Source organism: Camelina sativa, chromosome 17 (genome assembly GCF_030686135.1).
Source record: "Camelina sativa cultivar CO46 ecotype springtype chromosome 17, ASM3068613v1".
Lineage (NCBI taxonomy): Eukaryota > Viridiplantae > Streptophyta > Magnoliopsida > Brassicales > Brassicaceae > Camelina > Camelina sativa.
The window spans coordinates 15,742,192-15,750,775 of record NC_141896.1 but is presented as its reverse complement, the minus strand read 5'-3'; the positions used below and the strand labels follow the sequence as shown (position 1 = coordinate 15,750,775).

The following is an 8,584-nucleotide window of genomic DNA, read 5'->3' as shown; positions in this document are numbered from 1 at the left end:
CGACGAAATCAATCGGTTGCAACAACCCCGACAAGCTCGTCAACTCACTGATCATCCTGCACCAGTTACTATGGAACAACAGAATGAACCACATCCGGGACCTTGGAACATTGGTGCTGGGGATGCACCGAACACTCATACTCAGCGTGCTGGAATCGTCCTTCCCGCCGTGCAGAACAACAACTTCAAAATCAAAAGTGGTCTGATCTCCATGATCCAAGGCAACAAGTTCCACGGGTTGCCTATGGAGGATCCACTCGACCACTTGGACGAGTTTGACCGTCTGTGCAGTCTTACCAAGATCAACGGCGTGAGTGAGGACGGTTATAAGTTGCGGCTTTTCCCATCTCCCTGGGAGACAAGGCTCATCAATGGGAGAAAAACCTTCCCAAGGGATCAATCACCACCTGGGATGGTTGCAAGAAAGCATTCTTGGCCAAGTTTTTCTCTAACTCCAGAACAGCACGTCTCAGGAATGAGATTTCTAGCTTCACTCAGAAGAGCTCAGAATCATTCTGTGAAGCATGGGAGCGTTTTCAAGGGTTACTGCGGATAGTGAGGAGTTAGATGGGGAGGGTTTTGTTCAGGATGACGTTCAGATGGAGAACCCAGTCGAAGCAGTCAAAGATCCAATCGAGCCAGTGAAGCAGTCCGAACCTAAAGCTGTTAAGGAACCTGTTGTTCCTGATGACAAACCCGCGAGGTTCATCCCTCCACCGTACAAGCCTCCTCTACCATTTCCAGTGAGGTTCAAGAAGCAGCTTACTGAGAAGTACAAAGCCTTGTTCGAAAAGCAAGTCAAGGAGATTGAGTTGAGAATGCCATTGCTGGATGCATTCGCACTTGTTCCTCACTACCAGAAATTCCTCATGGACTTGGTGATGGAGAGAACAAAAGAAGTTCAAGGCATGGTGGTACTAAGTCTTGAGTGCAGTGCAATCATCCAGAAGAAGGTTGTACCCAAGAAGCTCAAAGATCCTGGATCATTCACTCTACCCTGCTCCATTAGACCAATGTCTTTTGAGAGGTGTTTATGTGATCTTGGCGCTTCAGTGAATCTGATGCCATTCTTTGTGGCTAAGAGGTTGGGTTTCACAAGGTTTAAGGGATGCGACATCTCCCTCATCCTTGCAGATAGATCAGTGAGACTTCCACATGGTATCTTAGAGGGACTTACCTGTCAGGATTAGAGACGTGGAAGTGCCAACCGACTTTGTGGTTCTGGAGATGGACGAAGAACCAAAGGATCCTCTGATCCTAGGAAGACCGTTCCTGGCGACTGCTGGAGCCATCGTTGATGTCAGAAATGACAAGATTGATCTCAATCTGGGCGACGACTTCATTATGAAGTTTGACATCAAGGATACTTTGAAGAAGCCAACAATAGGAGGACAAGTCCTTCTACATTGAGGAAATGGATAAGTTGGCTGATGAGCTGTTGGAGGAACTAGCTGAGGAGGATCATCTCAAAACTGCTCTACCAAGGATGGAGAAGAAGGATTCCTGCATGGGGAGACCACTTGTTACAAGAATATGCTAGACTCCCACAGAGAAATGGACGAACCCGAGGAGTTCGAGCAGTTGTCTGACGCAGAAGAGGTATGTGCAGTTGAGACAGAGAATTCAGAACGTGAAACCTCCCACTCGACCGACGTCGAGACCCGACTCGAATCACCGCTCGAGACACCGTTCGGACCGCGCTCGATCGTGACCGCTCCTGACGCCCATGCTGAAGACTGGTCGGAAACTGAAAGCTCCGAAGGTAGAACTCAAAACTCTCCCTTCCGGACTCAGGTACGTTTTTCTGGGAACCAATTCTACTTATCCTGTCATAGTAAATTCTAGGTTGAGTGATGATGAATTGGGGATGTTGGCAACTGAGCTAAAAAAAAGTATAGAAAGGCTATTGGTTATTCTTTAGATGATATCAAGGGAATTTCACCTAGTCTTTGCACCCATAGGATCAATCTTGAAAATGAATCATATGCTAGTATTGAACCCCAAAGAAGATTGAATCCTAATCTGAAAGAGGTAGTTAAGAAAGAAATCCTAAAACTACTTGATGCTGGAGTTATCTATCCTATCTCTGATAGTACTTGGGTATCTCCAGTGCACTGTGTACCTAAAAAGGGACGAATTACTGTCATCAAAAATGAAAAAAAATGAGCTAAACCCAACTAGGGACCATCACAGGACATAGGATGTATATTGATTATAGGAAGTTGAATGTTGTATCTAGGAAAGATCATTTTCCTCTTCCTTTCATTGATCAAATGTTGGAAAGACTAGCTAGTCATCCTTATTACTGTTTCCTTGATGGGTATAGTGGATTCTTCCAAATCCCTATCCACCCTAATGATCAGGAAAAGACAACATTTACTTGTCCTTATGGCACTTTTGCCTACAGACGCATGCCATTTGGTTTGTGCAATGCTCTTGCCACCTTTCAAAGGTGCATGACATCGATTTTTCTCGGATTTGATTGAGGAGTCCAGTGGAAGTGTTTATGGACGACTTCTCTGTATACGGTTCCACTTTCTCCTCCTGTTTGTTAAATTTGTGCAGGGTATTGACGCGATGTGAGGAGACGAACCTGGTGCTGAACTGGGAGAAGTGCCATTTCATGGTTGAAGAAGGGATCGTTCTGGGACACAAAATTTCTGAAAGAGGAATTGAGGTTGACAAGGCAAAGATTGAGGTCATGGTTCAGCTTCAACCGCCTAAGACAGTGAAGGACATCAGAAGTTTTTTGGGAATAGGAGATTCATCAAGGACTTCTCAAAAATTGTAAGACCTTTGACAAGGTTGTTGTGCAAGGAGGTTGAGTTCGAATTTGATGCAGCATGTTTGGAAGCTTTCAGCAAGATCAAGGAGGCCTTGGTTTCGGCACCCATAGTTCAAGCTCCGAATCAGGATCATCCGTTTGAGATTATGTGTGACGCTTCAGACTTTGCAGTTGGAGCTGTTCTGGGACAGCGTATTAACAAGAAGCTTCATGTCATCTACTACGCGAGTCGCACCTTAGACGAGACTCAGGGAAGTATGCTACCACAGAGAAGGAACTCCTAGCAGTTGTGTTTGCATTCGAAAAATTCAGGAGTTATCTTGTGGGTTCGAAGGTCATAGTGTATACCGACCATGCTGCTCTGAGACACATTTATTCGAAGAAAAATACCAAGCCGAGGACTGTTGAGATGGATTCTGCTACTTCAGGAGTTCGACATGGAGATTGTTGACAAGAAAGGCATAGAAAATGGAGTTGCAGACCACTTATCAAGAATGAGGATTGAAGATGTTGTTCCAATAGATGATTCAATGCCTGAGGAACAACTTCTGGTCGCCCAGGTTTTTGAGCAGATGCATGACACCGGGGTTGAGAACCTAAAAATCAATTGTATGGCGATCACTTCAGACACTGCACCATGGTATGCTGATTTTGTGAATTACAAGGTCTGTGGAGAAGTTCCTGATGACATGGATCCCTACAGGAAGAAGAAGTTTTTCAGAGAGGTCAACCACTACTTCTGGGATGAACCCTATCTGTACAAGAGAGGTTCTGACGATCTGTTCAGAAGATGCATAGCAGAAGGGGAAGTGCAGGGAGTGCTTAAGCACTGTCACGGTTCCACCTATGGAGGTCACTTCGCCACATTCAAGACAGCTCAGAAAGTTCTTCAAGCAGGTCTCTGGTGGCCATCCTTGTTCAAAAACGCTCACAACTTCATCACCAAGTGTGACGCTTGTCAGAGGATGGGCAACATCACAAGGAGAAACGAGATGCCCCAAAATCCGATCCTGGAAGTGGAGATATTTGACGTTTGGGGGATAGGACTTCATGGGACCATTCAACCCCACATCTAATGGGAATGGTCTATATTTTGGTGGCAGTTGATTACGTTTCTAAGTGGGTCGAAGCCATAGCCAGCCCTACCAATGATCACAAGGCTGTTTCTTAAGCTGTTCATAAGTATAATCTTTCCAAGGTATGGGATACCCTGAGCGGTGATCAGTGATGGTGGAACTCACTTCGTCAACAAAGTTTTTGAGAGCATGCTGAGAAAGTATGGGTCAAGCACAAGGTATCTACTGCCTATCACCCTCAGACAAGCGGACAGGTTGAAGATTCGAACAAGCAGATCAAGGGTATCTTGTCAAGGATTGTTGGAGTCTCGAAGAAAGATTGGTCTGTCAAGTTGGACGAGACTCTCTGGGCATACAGAACAGCGTTTAAGACGCCATAGGACGAACACCTTTTCAGTTGATCTATGGTAAAGCATGTCATCTTCCTGTAGAGGTTGAGTATAAGGCACTTTGGATTATCAAGTTGCTGAACTTGGATATCGACACAGCTCAGGCAAAGAGGACTCTTGATCTACATGAGTTGGATGAAATCAGACTTGATGCCTATGAGAGCTCAAAAAAGTTACAAAGAAAGTACCAAAAAATTTTATGACAAGAAAATTATTGTCAAGGAGCTCAAGGCTGAGGATCAGGTTTTGCTTTTCAACTCCAAACTTAAGTTATTTCCTGGAAAGCTTAAGTCTAGGTTGTCTGGACCTTTTGATATCAAGGAAGTTCTGCCATTCGGAGCCATCACTCTCCTGAACAAAGATGGTAGTGAATTCACTGTAAATGGTCAGAAAAGTCAAGAAATATTTAGCTGACCAAGGTCCGACCAGATGGGTTTTTTGTGCTCCTCCATGAACCCCCAAAAGCCTAAAAAACTGAAAAGTCAAGCTAGTGACTTTAAACAAGCTCACTTGGGAGGAAGTCCCAAAGGTATCACTGTAAATATTTTTTTAGGATCCTTGTGTTTTTAATTTTTTTTTTTGGTTTTCTTGTGTTCAGGAATCTACAGAAGGGAGTACAAGCAACAGAGAAAAAAATATAGCAGTCAAAAGAGTGAGTTCAGAATCACGTCAAGTATGAGAAGTTCTCCATAAAAGAAATAGAGGATACAGAGAAAGGCAGAGTGAAAAGGAGATTGGGAAGAAACTTTTTATTTTCTTTTTGAAAAAAAAAAAAAAAAAAAAAAACCAAAACGAAAAAAAATATATGGGAAATACCCACCCACTTGCTCTTTCCCTCTCCCACGAGATTTTTCAACTCTCTTGTCACCTCACCACCCATCTCTCTCTTGTTCCCTCTCACCAAACACATCAACTTTGTATCCCATCTTCCCACATCAACCCACCACCACACTCCATCTATGTCAACTTTTTATGTCGACATATCACTTCCTATTTATTACACAACTCTCTCAACTCTCTCTACTCTCCCCTCTCCCCAACCAACAAACACTCTCACCTTTCACTCTCCCTTAATAGACCTGCCAAAGAGAACTGCTGCCTCCATCGGGCCACACTCCCGATCGAGCCGTCGTCCTCGTCATGTCCGCCGTTGCCGCCGTCTGCTCTTGTCCCGAGCCATTCTCGTCGACCCCGTGAAGCTCCGCTCGAGACACTCACCAACCGGCCTCTCTCGAGCTACTGTTGCACACCTCGTTCGAGCCATCAGCTCGCGCTGTCGCTTCTCTCAACTCTCGATCGAACCACTCTTGTTATCCCCGCGAAGACACCGTTCGAGCCAGTCTCCAACACCGCCGTTCTCGCCGTCTGCATACGCGAACCCGTCATGCCGTCTCACGCCGCACTGCTGCCTCCATCGACCCACAAATCCGGTCGAGCCATCGTCACCATCTTCATTTCGATAGAGCCATCGTCACCATCTTCGTTTTGATCGAGCCATTGTCACCATCTCCATCTCGCTCGATCCATCCACCGTTGTCACCGTCTCCGTTTCGATCGAGCCATTGTCACCATCTTTGCGCTCAGCACCAGCTCCCAGAAAATCGGTCAGACGAAAGAGCGCTGAGACAAAACTAACTCCCAAGGAATACTACGAGCTGTTCCAGCAGATGGAGTTCGAGGGAACAAGATATCCCCATGTTGAGACTATGCAGCAACTCGGGATTTTGAGGATGTTCAGTATCTGTTTAGGCGGTGCATCTGGATGGAATCATGAACACACCCAAAAAAACGGATACAGGGAGGAGAAAAATCAGTTCCTCTGTACTTTGGAGACGCATCTGTACGCGGATGAGCCGGGAATGATGTCTGATGGAGGTCTGGGCTACATTACATTTCGCGTTCACGGCCAGTTCTACACTCTCAGTTTCAGAATCGTCGAAGAGATGTTTGGATTTCCCAGCGGAACAGGGACTACGCCGCAGTTTGATCGGGATGAGATATCCGCACTCTGGACAACGATTGGGAGCACGCCCACATTCACTTCATCAAAGACAAAAGCGCTGAACGTGCGAAGCCTAGTGTTCGGTTACTTCCAAAAGGCGGTCACCAATGCATTTTACGCCAAAGAGATTAAGGGATACATGACGAATGGCGAGCTAGAGATGATCGATCTGGCGATTAAGGGACTCTCATTCACTGCCATGGATTGCACCGTGCTGCAAGGTGACATATCCAACACTTCCGTCTCGCTCTACCTTATCAACTACATGCTGACATACAAGCATTGGGTCTCGCGACTAAGCATCAACCACACTCCCGGAGTGATGTGCATGGGAGGCGTCGTGACTTGGTTCCTTGAGGCTGTTGGCGTCCCCCTACACTCTGAGTCGCACCCACCACGTTGGATAGACATCAACAACCTGCGACAGCTACGCACTTTGGATTGGGGTTTGAGGCCATGGAAGGTTGCTCTACAAGTTTGTGCATCCTGCGGTCGGACCCTCGAGATTACTCCTCCCTTGCGTCGAGTTGACTACAATCTTAGGGGGAGAGCATATCAAGTTTATCCCTCCCGCGGATATCTTATACAATTCTGAAGCTGAAAAAGACTATGTAGACGTTGCGGAAGCACGCGCCGAGCCATTGGAAGAAGACACAGAGGAATACCACCCAGATTAGTACCGCCCAGAGCAGTTCCACTTCAAGGAGTACTCGGATCCGAGAATGGCCAAGAGGGTCAGAGAGGCTCATCATCGACTCAACCAGCTTCAACGATGGGGAAGGCCAGAGACAAAACGTTGAGCAGTTTCACCAAGACTGTCATGAACTTTATGCGTAAGTTTAGCTGTTCGACTTCCACAACCGCGGTCCCTAGGTCTATCCCCGAGGATACTAGACCAATGCCAGGACGCCCTTCCGCGAACATAGAGCGAACACCTTCTCCGACTCGCTCTCCAGCACGTCAATCTTCATATCTGCCTCGGGAGCATCCGCCTTCACCCGCTCCTTCACGCCACTTGTCACACGAGTCTAGGGAGAGACAGAGACGCGGTTCGCGAGGTTCCAGAGCCTCCTCTAGTCACAGATCAGCGCGTCGCTCTGCAGCTCGAGATGAGCATGAGGTTGAGCAGCAAGTTGAACATCAGGGTGATTATCAGCCTACCGAGGTTGTTGTGTTGGTCCTCGGACCATGGTGAGTCCAGAGTCGATGACATGCAGTGTGACGACCAACCGACCATGTATCACGCAAGTGGTCGAGCAGCAAGTCGACCAACCAGCTGATGTCACACCCGCAGATCCCGAATAAGGCGAAGGACAGAGTCAATTTCACGCTCCCCCTTGGGCGAGCATGGACTCCTTCTTCTACTACTGAGGTACTCCGACCTTTCCTTTGTACATACCATTTCATTCCCGCATTGTTTCTGTTGTGATTCTTAAATCCTCCTGCAAATTTTTCTTACACATGAGACTGTGTAATTTAAGTTTGAGGGAGGGTTTGAGATGATGTATCTGATGTTGTGTTTTGTGATTCTTATTTCAAATTTTTTGCATCATATCATGTTTGAGTCTGCATCCATCTATTTGCATAGAAAAACCATAAAAATTTGAAAAAAAATTCGAAAATTTCCACAAAAACAGAGTGTTCATGTAGTTTGCACTTGCATATTAGGATTGAGTCTCGGTTTATTCATATAGGGTTGTTGCATTTAGCATAGGGGTTGATGATGATTGTAACCTTGTTAGCATGTTGGATTCAATAGGATAGGATCAAGGCCATTATTCTTAGTTCTTTGATGCTTGTTGATTGAACTTGAAAATTAAAGATTGAAGCATGTTTTGAATTGATATCATTCCCTATCTACCTGAACCTAATCCTGCCTTGCAATTATCTTGTTATGCATTGAAGTTGAACTCATGGATTACCATATACATACTTGGATTGTCTTTCACATTTTTACCACCCTTGTCAATCCAAGTAGCTGATTCCCATCTTTGGAACAGTTTCCCGCACCCTTAACCAACCGTTCTTTCAAGCCAATTGTATTCTTGAGTGTCAGGCCTTTTCCGAGTTGAGCTTGTTAGAAAGTGTTAGGTTCTAACCGACAAGAGTAGAATCCTGTGTAGTTCTAGTTCGCGTTATCCGGACTAGTAGGACTAGGTGAGAACTCGATTTTGGGTATTCGGTATGGATTTGTGCAGAAAAGTAAAGAGGTAGAAAGTCTTTAGGAGGGGGATGTGTTTACATAGTTTACAAGTCTAGTAAAGGGATTTGGGTTGAGCAAAGTAAGAAGGAGTTATTGGTTCTGGGCATAAAATAAAAAGACTAGACAAAG

General features: G+C 45.7%; 2 pseudogenes; both read right to left on the bottom strand.

Annotated features, from left to right (window-relative positions):
- Positions 1-465: 465 nt before the first annotated feature.
- On the bottom strand, positions 466-555 carry LOC147923826 (small nucleolar RNA R71; annotated as a pseudogene).
- Positions 556-7,492: 6,937 nt separating this feature from the next.
- The window catches only part of LOC147923825 (eukaryotic translation initiation factor 4E-3 pseudogene), a 1,522-nt pseudogene continuing 430 nt past the window's right edge, over positions 7,493-8,584 (bottom strand).